This window comes from Arachis ipaensis, chromosome B4 (genome assembly GCF_059453495.1).
Source record: "Arachis ipaensis isolate K30076 ecotype BB chromosome B4, ASM5945349v1, whole genome shotgun sequence".
NCBI lineage: Eukaryota > Viridiplantae > Streptophyta > Magnoliopsida > Fabales > Fabaceae > Arachis > Arachis ipaensis.
Genome location: NC_142439.1, coordinates 142596171 through 142606141, shown reverse-complemented (window position 1 = coordinate 142606141; position 9971 = coordinate 142596171). Strand labels below are relative to the sequence as shown.

Below are 9971 nucleotides of genomic sequence, written 5' to 3'. Positions count from 1 at the left end.
ACCAAACGCTACCTAAGAGAACAACATAACACATGTCAATAACAATCACCATTATATTATAAGGATATTTTTATTTTCTCATCTTATTGGGTCCATGCTCTCACAAGGGATTGAAATATTAAACCTTTGAAAATTAGTATACATCAATGTTATATTTCACTAACTTGGTGTCTTTTCAAACACTAATCAAATTTTATATATTATTTAGATTAAATTATGAACTTTACCCATTTATTGCTCATTTATTTTCTCTATTCCTAAAATCTTAATTTCATGTGAAAGGAATATTTTCATTAGCTACACTATTTCCATACGTACTTTAGCCACAGTTTTAACTGTAACTATATATAACCCTTGTTTTTTGTAGTGATACTATATGAAAAATTAATTAATATCGTAAACTTTACTTTTAAAAAAATATATTATTAGATTTATATGTATATATAATAAAATAACTTGTATAAATTAATGTTTCCCGTGTGGATCGGAGTCGTGCACCTCTGATGTTTAAATCCAAGAAAATATGGTACCAAAGTTGGCAATATATTATAACACTTGAAATAATTAATTGTACAAAGAGAGAAGAATACTGGAAAAGTTATTAAATCAACATCAATAAATATAATTTGATATCTATTGAGTAGTTTTCCACATAAGAACCAACTGAGAAAGTTGCTTTGTTGAGGATCCATTTTCTCCTAGGGCTTTGGAAGCTGCATCCTTGAGTTCATTCACTCGATAACTAAGCTTCTTCCCTTCCTCACCTTCCATCAACTTCTCCACAACCCTAGTTATTTCTTCATTTTCCACCAACCCATTCTCACCAATTCTTGGTCTTGTTGCAACCTTAATATCTTCGGTAATCAAAACCGCTTTCATCTTTTGCTCCGCATAGAGTGGCCATGCAATCATCGGAACTCCATTAACTATACTCTCGAGTATAGAGTTCCAACCACAATGGGTCAAGAATCCTCCAATAGATTCATGGGCCAATATTTGGGCCTGTGGAGCCCAAAATGGAACCACAAGGCCCATTCCTCTAGTTCTCTCTACAAACCCTTCAGGCAAGAAATCAAGAGGGTCTGCTTGCACCTTAATAGTCTTGAACAAGGCACCATTTGCTACTTTGTCGGGACATTTGACAACCCACAAAAATCTTTGCTTACTATTCTCTAATCCAATAGCAAGCTCATGAGTTTGAGCACTAGATATGGTTCCACCACTACCAAAACATACAAATAAAACACTGCCACGTGGCTGCTCATCCAACCATGTTAAACATTTGTCGGCAGTCCCATTAGTTTGCTCTACGTTCACCAACGGTCCAACCGAGTAAACTGGAATCATGCCCGGTTCACCCTTTTGCAATTCCTTAAAGGTTTCCGGTTCGAGTTCTAAGAAGCTATTATTTATGATCCCTTGGGTCATCTTGAACCGGTTCAAGAGGCGAAGCATGCATTTGTAGGATTCACTGTTTCTCTCTTGAACCGGCTCTAACAAGTCTTTTCCATGAACCGGTATGCATCCCGGAATATGGACCGGTTCAGAGAGATCTTTGAAATTTCCCTTGACCGTTTGGGTCAAGTAGGGAAGGTGCAAAGCCAAAGACAAGGCCATGGCAGAGGAAGGGAAGTAAAGGTAAGAAGGGATGTGAAGCTCTGAGGCGATATCAATCGCATCTAAACCAAAGGGGTCGATGATGAATGTGGCAAGACGGTGGTGGGTGGAGGAGAGGGAGAGGAGGGTGCGGCGGAGGGAAGGAAGGGAGCGGAGGATGGTGAGAGCGGTGCTAAGCTCTGGGTTGGTGGTTGAAGGGATGTCAGAGAGGGAGACTGAGGGGAGGAAGGTTTGTGAGATGGCGGTGGGGAGGGAGCTGAGGAGGGTTGTTTGTGCGGCGGAGGGAGGGTTGCTGGAGGGGATGATGATGGTGACAGTTAGATTGATGTGGCGGCTGAGTCTCTTGGCTAATTCTAGCATTGGGATGAAGTGTCCCATGCCAGGACTTGCATCATAGCCACTACACAAGATGCTTCTTGTTCTTGCATCTTCTGCTCTTTCTTCATCCATGAATTTGCAATGGTGGGGTTTTTAAATTGATACGAAACATATTATAAGAATTTAAATTTATATATTATTCTAAGATGCTATACCTATACAGCACATAAAGTCTCTAGCTAAAGAAAATAAAAAGTAAGAACAAGAGTCTACATGGTTGGCCTGAAATTGGATTTGTCTTAATTTAAATTTAGTTTTAAATATATATTAGGTTTATTTTTTACACTTTAACTCAATCTTAAACTCAATAAAATTTAAATATTTTTTATCATAATTATATTAGGTCCAAATCGAATAAAAATGAGATCTTTAAAGTTTTAATAATAATTTATAAAAAAAATTATTTATAAAAAAACTTATTTACAATTTACTTATTTATAAAAAAAACATTTGTTATAAAAAGTTGATATTATATTTAAATTTAAATTTGTTTATAAATTTTAATTTAATATTTTTTTTGATCTATTTAATTCTAATTCAATTAAAAATAAAACAATAAACTTATAATTAATATAACATAATATTAAAATTAATTTTATATATATATATATATATATATATATCTTTTTTAGTTCTTTTAAGGTATATATAGGTCGGGTGAAACCAGGTTCGCTTTAACTCAAATCCAGCCTTAAATAATGACCGGATATATTTTTGAGACCCGTACCCAACTTTAAATCTGATAAAATCGGACCGAATTTTCGAATTAGCTCCTAAAAATATTCGAATTCGAACCGAATTTTCGAATCGGACCAGATCATATACAGTTATACACTCCTAATAAAAATATTCTATCATATTCTTTTTCTACAATAATTAAGTTAGGTGGAGGTTATCAATGAATTTTTTCTTTATTTATGGCGAATATGATGTCTTTAATTTAGCGTTTAAATTTTTTTTAATTTTTTTATAATATATTTTAAATATTTAAAAATTTTTAATTTTTATCATTTTAAATATAAAATTATTATTTAATTTTTTATAATAAAATAATAAATTTTAAGAACCGTAATAAATACCACCTTATTTGCTTAAATAGTTTCTGAGAAGATCCAATGATGTCGCTTCTACTTAAGTTAAGGGTAATTGGATCAATGATTATTGTCGCTAGATATGATAATAAATTAATTAAAATATTATTTATACATTAAAATTTATAAATTAATTATATTTTTTATATAAATATATATATAATTTAATTTATTTTAAATATATATTTATAATTTATTATATATTATATATTTTATATTAATAAATAATTTTTGTAGTTAATTTTTGTATATATTTAATATAGTTATAAGTTAAAAACAAGTTGAGTCTATTAGAACAGACTAATTAAGTTAAAAATGAAATAAAATGTAATATAATATTTAATAATAATATAATAATATTTAAATAATCAATTTCAACTGATCTAATAATTAACTCGTTAGTTCGCTTAAATAATTATTAGAAGTCACTAAAAAAATAAATCATTATTAGAAGTTTCAATCCACCTTGTGTTTGAGATATTATCAAAAAAATGTTTGAATTAATTTAATATTATTTTAAACTACTTAATATAGTATTATTTTAGGTTTCCTTTTTTGAATTAAGATTTTGTCTATAGAAAACGTCAAACTATACTTATAGATATAAAAAATATATTAGATTTAGATAATTTTATGTTCAACCATACATATAAGCTCTAATTAACATATCATTAGATCGGAATTGGATGTTTACATAAGATTTCAACCTGTTAAATAATAAATAATTATTTTTAATCATAAAAAAATAAAATGCTGATAAAATTGACTTTAAAAACTCAAAATTAATGTTATATTTATAAATAATAAATTATAATTGACAAAATATTTAACCAATAATTTTTTATTAATTTAATTAAAAAAATCATACTAAATTTTTAGAATTACTCTATTCATCGTCTTTTTCATCAACTTAAAATTCTATCTTTTCCTAATCAGATTAAAAAAAAAATCGCTAATCTACCAACAGAACCTCACATAATTACTTCTACCAACTTTGCTACCACATCCATCTTCGCAGAAGAAGATAGCACTTATAAACGAAAGTGTGGATTGTTCATTGATATAGCGATCTTCGCTATGACTTGTCTCTTCTTCATCAAATTCAAATTCAAAACCAGTATTTCAATTTATAGAAAAATAAAAAGAAAATTAAACATAAGTTATGTGAGGTTTACAAAGACCGCAAGATTTTTTTTTTTGTAGTGTTAGTGATGATTTGGTTATAAGATTTCACCACTGTCTCTGTGTACAACGTTAAAGCTGTAATGACGGTGAGGATGGAACAAAATTAAAGAAAATTTTTAGAAGATAATTGTCAAGCATTTTGATGCCATCGCTCCTAATAATATGATAGAAAGATGTATTTGAAGGAGCTCTTTAGCACCAACATTGATCCAAGTAATTAACTAATTAATTAATTAATAGTTAGTTATTAACATGAGTAAAGTATCGTTTTTTTCCCCAACGTTTGGGGTAAATTCTATTTATGTACCTAACGTTTAAATCGTTCTATTTGTATCCCTAACGTTTATAAAAGTGATTCAATGTTATCCTGCCGTCAATTATACATCATGAGTGCTTTAGTTTGAGTTTTAAAAATCTCTTCTTGAAGTTAGAATACAAATGTTTGGGATAAAATCGATGATCTACTCAAAAAAATAGCTCATCAAATGTTGAAACTAATTTCTACAACATTTACATAATTCACTTTTCTAGGGACATAATTGAATCTAAACACAAATAATGAGTATAATATTAAAATCGAACACATCCAAATGAGACTTAATTGAGAATGAATTGAATACATCCAAGTGAGAATAATTGAAAAATATAATCTGGTTTGTTAGTATAATTGATAGTAGGATAACATTGAATCACTTTTATAAACGTTAAGAATACAAATAGGACGATTTAAACGTTAGGGACACAAATATGACTTACCCCAAACGTTCGGGAAAAAAAGATACTTTATTCTATTAACATTTTATCAGTTCTTCTATTTTGTTTCTATTTCTCTTGTAATCACGATTAATATTCATACTTGCCAATTCGAAATATTTGAAAAAGCAATTGATTAATTAATTTTTGTGTTGTGTTGTATTGTGTTTTGACAATTTAAGACTAAGGTTAGGTTTAGATGAATAAGAATAGTAAAAGAGATAGTAATTCTTAGTTAATGGGGATGAGTTTTGATTTTTTAGATTTTGTCAAAGAGAAAAAAATAGGATTTTAAAAAGTTAAAGCTGATGATAAAAGAAAAGTAATTTAAAAATTTAATCTGTTTTTTTTTTTTTTAAAATCAATCAAAATTTAATTATTAAATTTTTTGTCAACCATAATTTATTTTTTTATGGTATAATATTAGTTTAAATTTTATATGATCAATTTTATCAATGTCTAAATTTTTAATAGTTAAAAATAATTATTTGCTCACCTGTAAAATTTATTTCCTCTACCAACCAAAGAAATGAATGATAACTGATGTTAATTAATTCAGTGAATATAAGCAACAAAATTGGGCTCAAATTTATGGATATGGAAGATTTGGGTGTGATCTGCCTAAATATAGAATTATAGCGTATAAGACAAAAATATGGGACAGTTTTTTCTGAGCCAAAGGAAGAACAACTCGAACCATGTGATTTCTTTGGTTATGAAATTTTGCTTCACAAATCGTATGGTCCGATTTGTAGCTAATGGAATTTAAAATCTCCTTTTTTTTTGTTCTGGGTAAATTTTTTTACGTTTTGAGAGACACAACTTACAGGGTCCGAGTTCTGCTTCCTCTGATCCCACAACGAGATGAAGCACCCCTCCTCTCCATACGTGAGTCCAACACTTCCTTTGCTTCCATATTCAAATTAAAAAGCGACAAAATTGAGTACCATTTATGCTAAAGGAAACATTTCAAGTGCACCGGGGAGCACCGGTGCTCCAATTATTTTAACAGTTGATTTTAATTAATATATATTATATATATTTTTTATAATTCAAATCAACAGTTAAAACAACTTGAATACCGGTACTCCCAGTGCATTTAAAATGTTTTCTATGCTAAAATATTAGAATCAGCTAAAAATAATTATACTTAACAGATGAAAAAATAAGGGTTGTTAGATCTGTCACGCCAACATAAAATTGTGTCACATGTCAATAACAATCACTATTATAATTACAATTAGGTATTTTTTTTTAAATATTATCATTTATTCAATTTTTAAAAATAAAAAAATATTTTTTTTATTTTTTAAATAACTAATACGTGAAAATCGATATTTAAATTAATTAAACAATAATAAAATTTAAAAAAACTGACAAAAAACTAAATTTTAAAAAATAAATAGTATTTTTCTACCATCATATCATATATAAGAATATCTTCATTTTCTCATTTTATTGGTTCACTCTCTCACAGTAAATTGAAGTATTAAACCTTTAAAAATTAGTAAACTTCAGTGTTGTGTGTCAGTTCCGCCCGGCCCAATAAGGGCTATGAGTCCACTTACGGATCTTCGACTCATTGGCATTCAATCCATGTCTAGAAGTGATCTGCGTGCTATCTCATAATTTACTTAAGACCTGAATAACTAGCAGAAGCTTCTAAATGGAAAGGTTTAAGAGAAAGGGTCTATTCGAGCACAGAATATAAATGGAGAGGGACTTACTCCTCCTCAAAGATACGTCATCTTAAAGGTATGTCACCTTTTACTCTAATTAACCACCACATTGTATGGAAATTAATTTTAGCATCAAAATGTCCTTGCAGGTAGCCCACCCGCTAACTCACTGACGACTCAAACAACCCTTCTCCTCATAGAGTTTGCGCTTAAGTCCAGAGTCCTCCTCACAATCAGTTGCTCCAGACCCAATTCCACTCAAACCGCCATTTACCCAAATAACCGAACAGTCTTACTAAAAAAGTTGGTGTCTTTTCAAGAACTAATTAAATTTTATATACTATTAGATAAATTGTGAACTTACCCATTTAATGCTAATTCATTTTCTCTATTATTAAAGTCTTAATTTTAAGTGAAAGAAGTATTTTTATTAGCTACAGTATTTGCATACTTTAGCCACGATTTTAACTATAGCTAAATTCTTATTTCTTGCAGTGATATTATATGAAAAATTAATTAGTATCATAAACTTTCTTTAAAGAAAAATTTTATTAGATTTATATACAATAAAATAACTTGTATATAAATTAAAATTTTCCTTTCTAATTTTACAAAAGTGTGGAGCCGTGTACAGCACAGGATGACAAGTAGATATTTCCGTTCTGTTTTGGTCCACTCCGTTAAAAGCCCACCATTTAACGGGTAGGCCTGCTTATTGAGGCGCTTCTAAATTTCTACCCTATTCTGCTTAATAGCGGATTGGCATGTTGGCGGACTAAATTCGTAATTTTTTTAATTCAAAAAAATTATTAAATAATTAAATATTAAAAATATATAATTTTACAAACATTTTAATAAACTAAATTATAATTTCTAAAAACATAAAAAATATAATTTTTAAATTCATAAATATTAAATTTTTATAATTCTAAATATATAATAAACATCATTATCAACCAAGTTTTTTAAAACAAAATAATAAAATCAACATTGTCCAAAGCAAAACATTGTCTAAAATATATAACTAAACATTATTCAAATCTTTAATCAATCAAACATATTCAAAATTATAACTTAAAAGTAAAATGAACAAAATTCTAAATACAAGCACAAAAATAATGTTTTAAATTCAATTATCATTTTAAAATCAAGAGTCTGCCAGACAAACCCGTTTCCGTCCTGCCAAAACCCATGAATTAGATGGTACTCGTTATGCGAGTTTTTTTTTATTATAATGGTCTCAAATTTCTAGTCTCTTCCATTTTCTTTTTATGAGTTAAGCGAGTCGACCCAACAGGTTTTGTCCTGTTTGCCAACCTTTAGTCATGCAGCTGGGATGTTTAAATCCAAAAAAAGATGGTACCAAAGTTGGCAATATATAGACTTGAAATAATTAATTGTACAAAGAGAAAAAAAATGGGAAAATTATTAAATCAACATCAATAGATATAATGTGATATCTATGGAGTTTTCCACATAAAAACCAGCTCAGAAAGTTGCTTTGTGGAGGATCCATTTTCTCCTAGGGCTTTGGAAGCTGCATCCTTGAGTTCCTTCACTCGGTAACTAAGCTTCTTCCCTTCCTCACCTTCCATCAACTTCTCCACAACCATAGTTATTTCTTCATTTTCCACCAACCCATTCTCACCGATTTTTAGTCTTGTTGCCACCTTGAAATCTTCAGTAATCAAAACCGCATTCATCTTTTGCTCCGCACAAAGTGGCAATGCGATCATCGGTACTCCATTAGCTATACTCTCGAGTATAGAATTCCAACCACAATGAGTCAAGAATCCCCCAATAGATTTATGGGCCAATATTTGGGCCTGTGGAGCCCAAAATGGCACTACAAGGCCCATTCCTCTAGTCCTCTCTACAAACCCTTCAGGCAAGAAATCAAGATGGTTGGCTTGCGCATTAATATCATTGAAAAAGGTACTATTTCCTAAGTTGTCAGGACGTTTGACAACCCACAAAAATCTTTGCTTACTATTCTCTAGTCCAATAGCAAGCTCATGAGTTTGAGCACTAGATATGGTTTCCCAGCTACCAAAACATACAAATAAAACACTGCCACGTGGCTGCTCATCCAACCATGTTAAATATTTGTTGGCAGTCCCATTAGTTTGGTCTACGTTCACCATCGGTCCAACTGAGTAAACCGGAATCATGTCTGGTTCACCCTTTTGCAGTTCCTTAAAGGTTTTCGGTTCAAGTTCTGAAAAGCTGTTACTGATGATTCCTTGTGTCATCTTGAACCGGTTCGATAGGTGAAGAATGTAATTGTAGGCTTCATTATTTCTCTCCTGAATCGGCACTAACAAATCTTTTCCATGAACTGGTACGCATCCGGGAATCTGAACCGGTTCAGTGAGATCCTTTAAGTTGCCCTGGACCGTTTGGTCCAAGTAAGGAAGGTGTAAAAGTAAGGACAAAACCATCGCGGAGGAGGTGAAGTAAATGTAAGAAGGGATGTGAAGCTCGGAGGCGATATCAATCGCATCTAAGCCAAAGGAGTCGATGATGAAGGCGGCAAGACGGTGGTGGGTGGAGGAGAGGGAGAGGAGGGTGCGGCGGAAGGAGGGGAGGGAGCGGAGGACGGTGAGAGCGACACCAAGCTCTGGGTTGGTGATTGAAGGGAGGTCAGAGAGGGAGACTGAGGGGAGGAAGGTGTGTGAGATGGAAGTGGGGAGGGAGCGGAGGAGGGTGGTTTGTACGGTGGAGGGAGGGTTGCTGGAGGGGATGATGATGGTGACAGTTAGATTATTGTGGCGGATGAGTCTCTTGGCTAATTCTAGCATTGGGATGAAGTGTCCCATGCCAGGACTTGGCATCATAGCCACTACACAAGATGCTTCTTGTTCTTGCATCTTCTATAATTCTAAGTTGGGTGGAGGTTATTGTTTCTTTCTTTATTTATTTGCTTAAATAGTTTCTAAGAAGAACCAATGATGTCCCCAGTTCAACGTAAGTTAGTGTCATTGGATCAATCATTGTTGTCTTGATACAATGCAATAATAACATGTGGGATCCATTGGATTATAAGGTGAAATCTTATGTACATGCATTTATTTTTATGTGACGCAATTATATTTAAATTTTCAAAAAATAAAATTAAATTAAAAATAAAATTAAATTAAAAAATAAAATAAAAATAATATTATAGGGACAAAGTAATAATGTTGGAGTTAATTTATGCTACATTTAAATCAAATCCCACAAGCAGGTTTCTCATGTATTAAACTTCCTAATACGGTGTATATTATTT

General features: G+C 31.1%; 2 pseudogenes across 1 annotated transcript; both read right to left on the bottom strand.

Moving 5' to 3' along the window:
- Window positions 1–524: 524 nt before the first annotated feature.
- Window positions 525–2131, bottom strand: LOC107635338 (UDP-glycosyltransferase 72B1 pseudogene; annotated as a pseudogene).
- Window positions 2132–8060: 5929 nt separating this feature from the next.
- On the bottom strand, window positions 8061–9641 carry LOC107635339 (UDP-glycosyltransferase 72B1 pseudogene; annotated as a pseudogene). The gene has a single exon (XR_015880681.1). The product of XR_015880681.1 is annotated as a UDP-glycosyltransferase 72B1 pseudogene (transcript).
- Window positions 9642–9971: the final 330 nt, after the last annotated feature.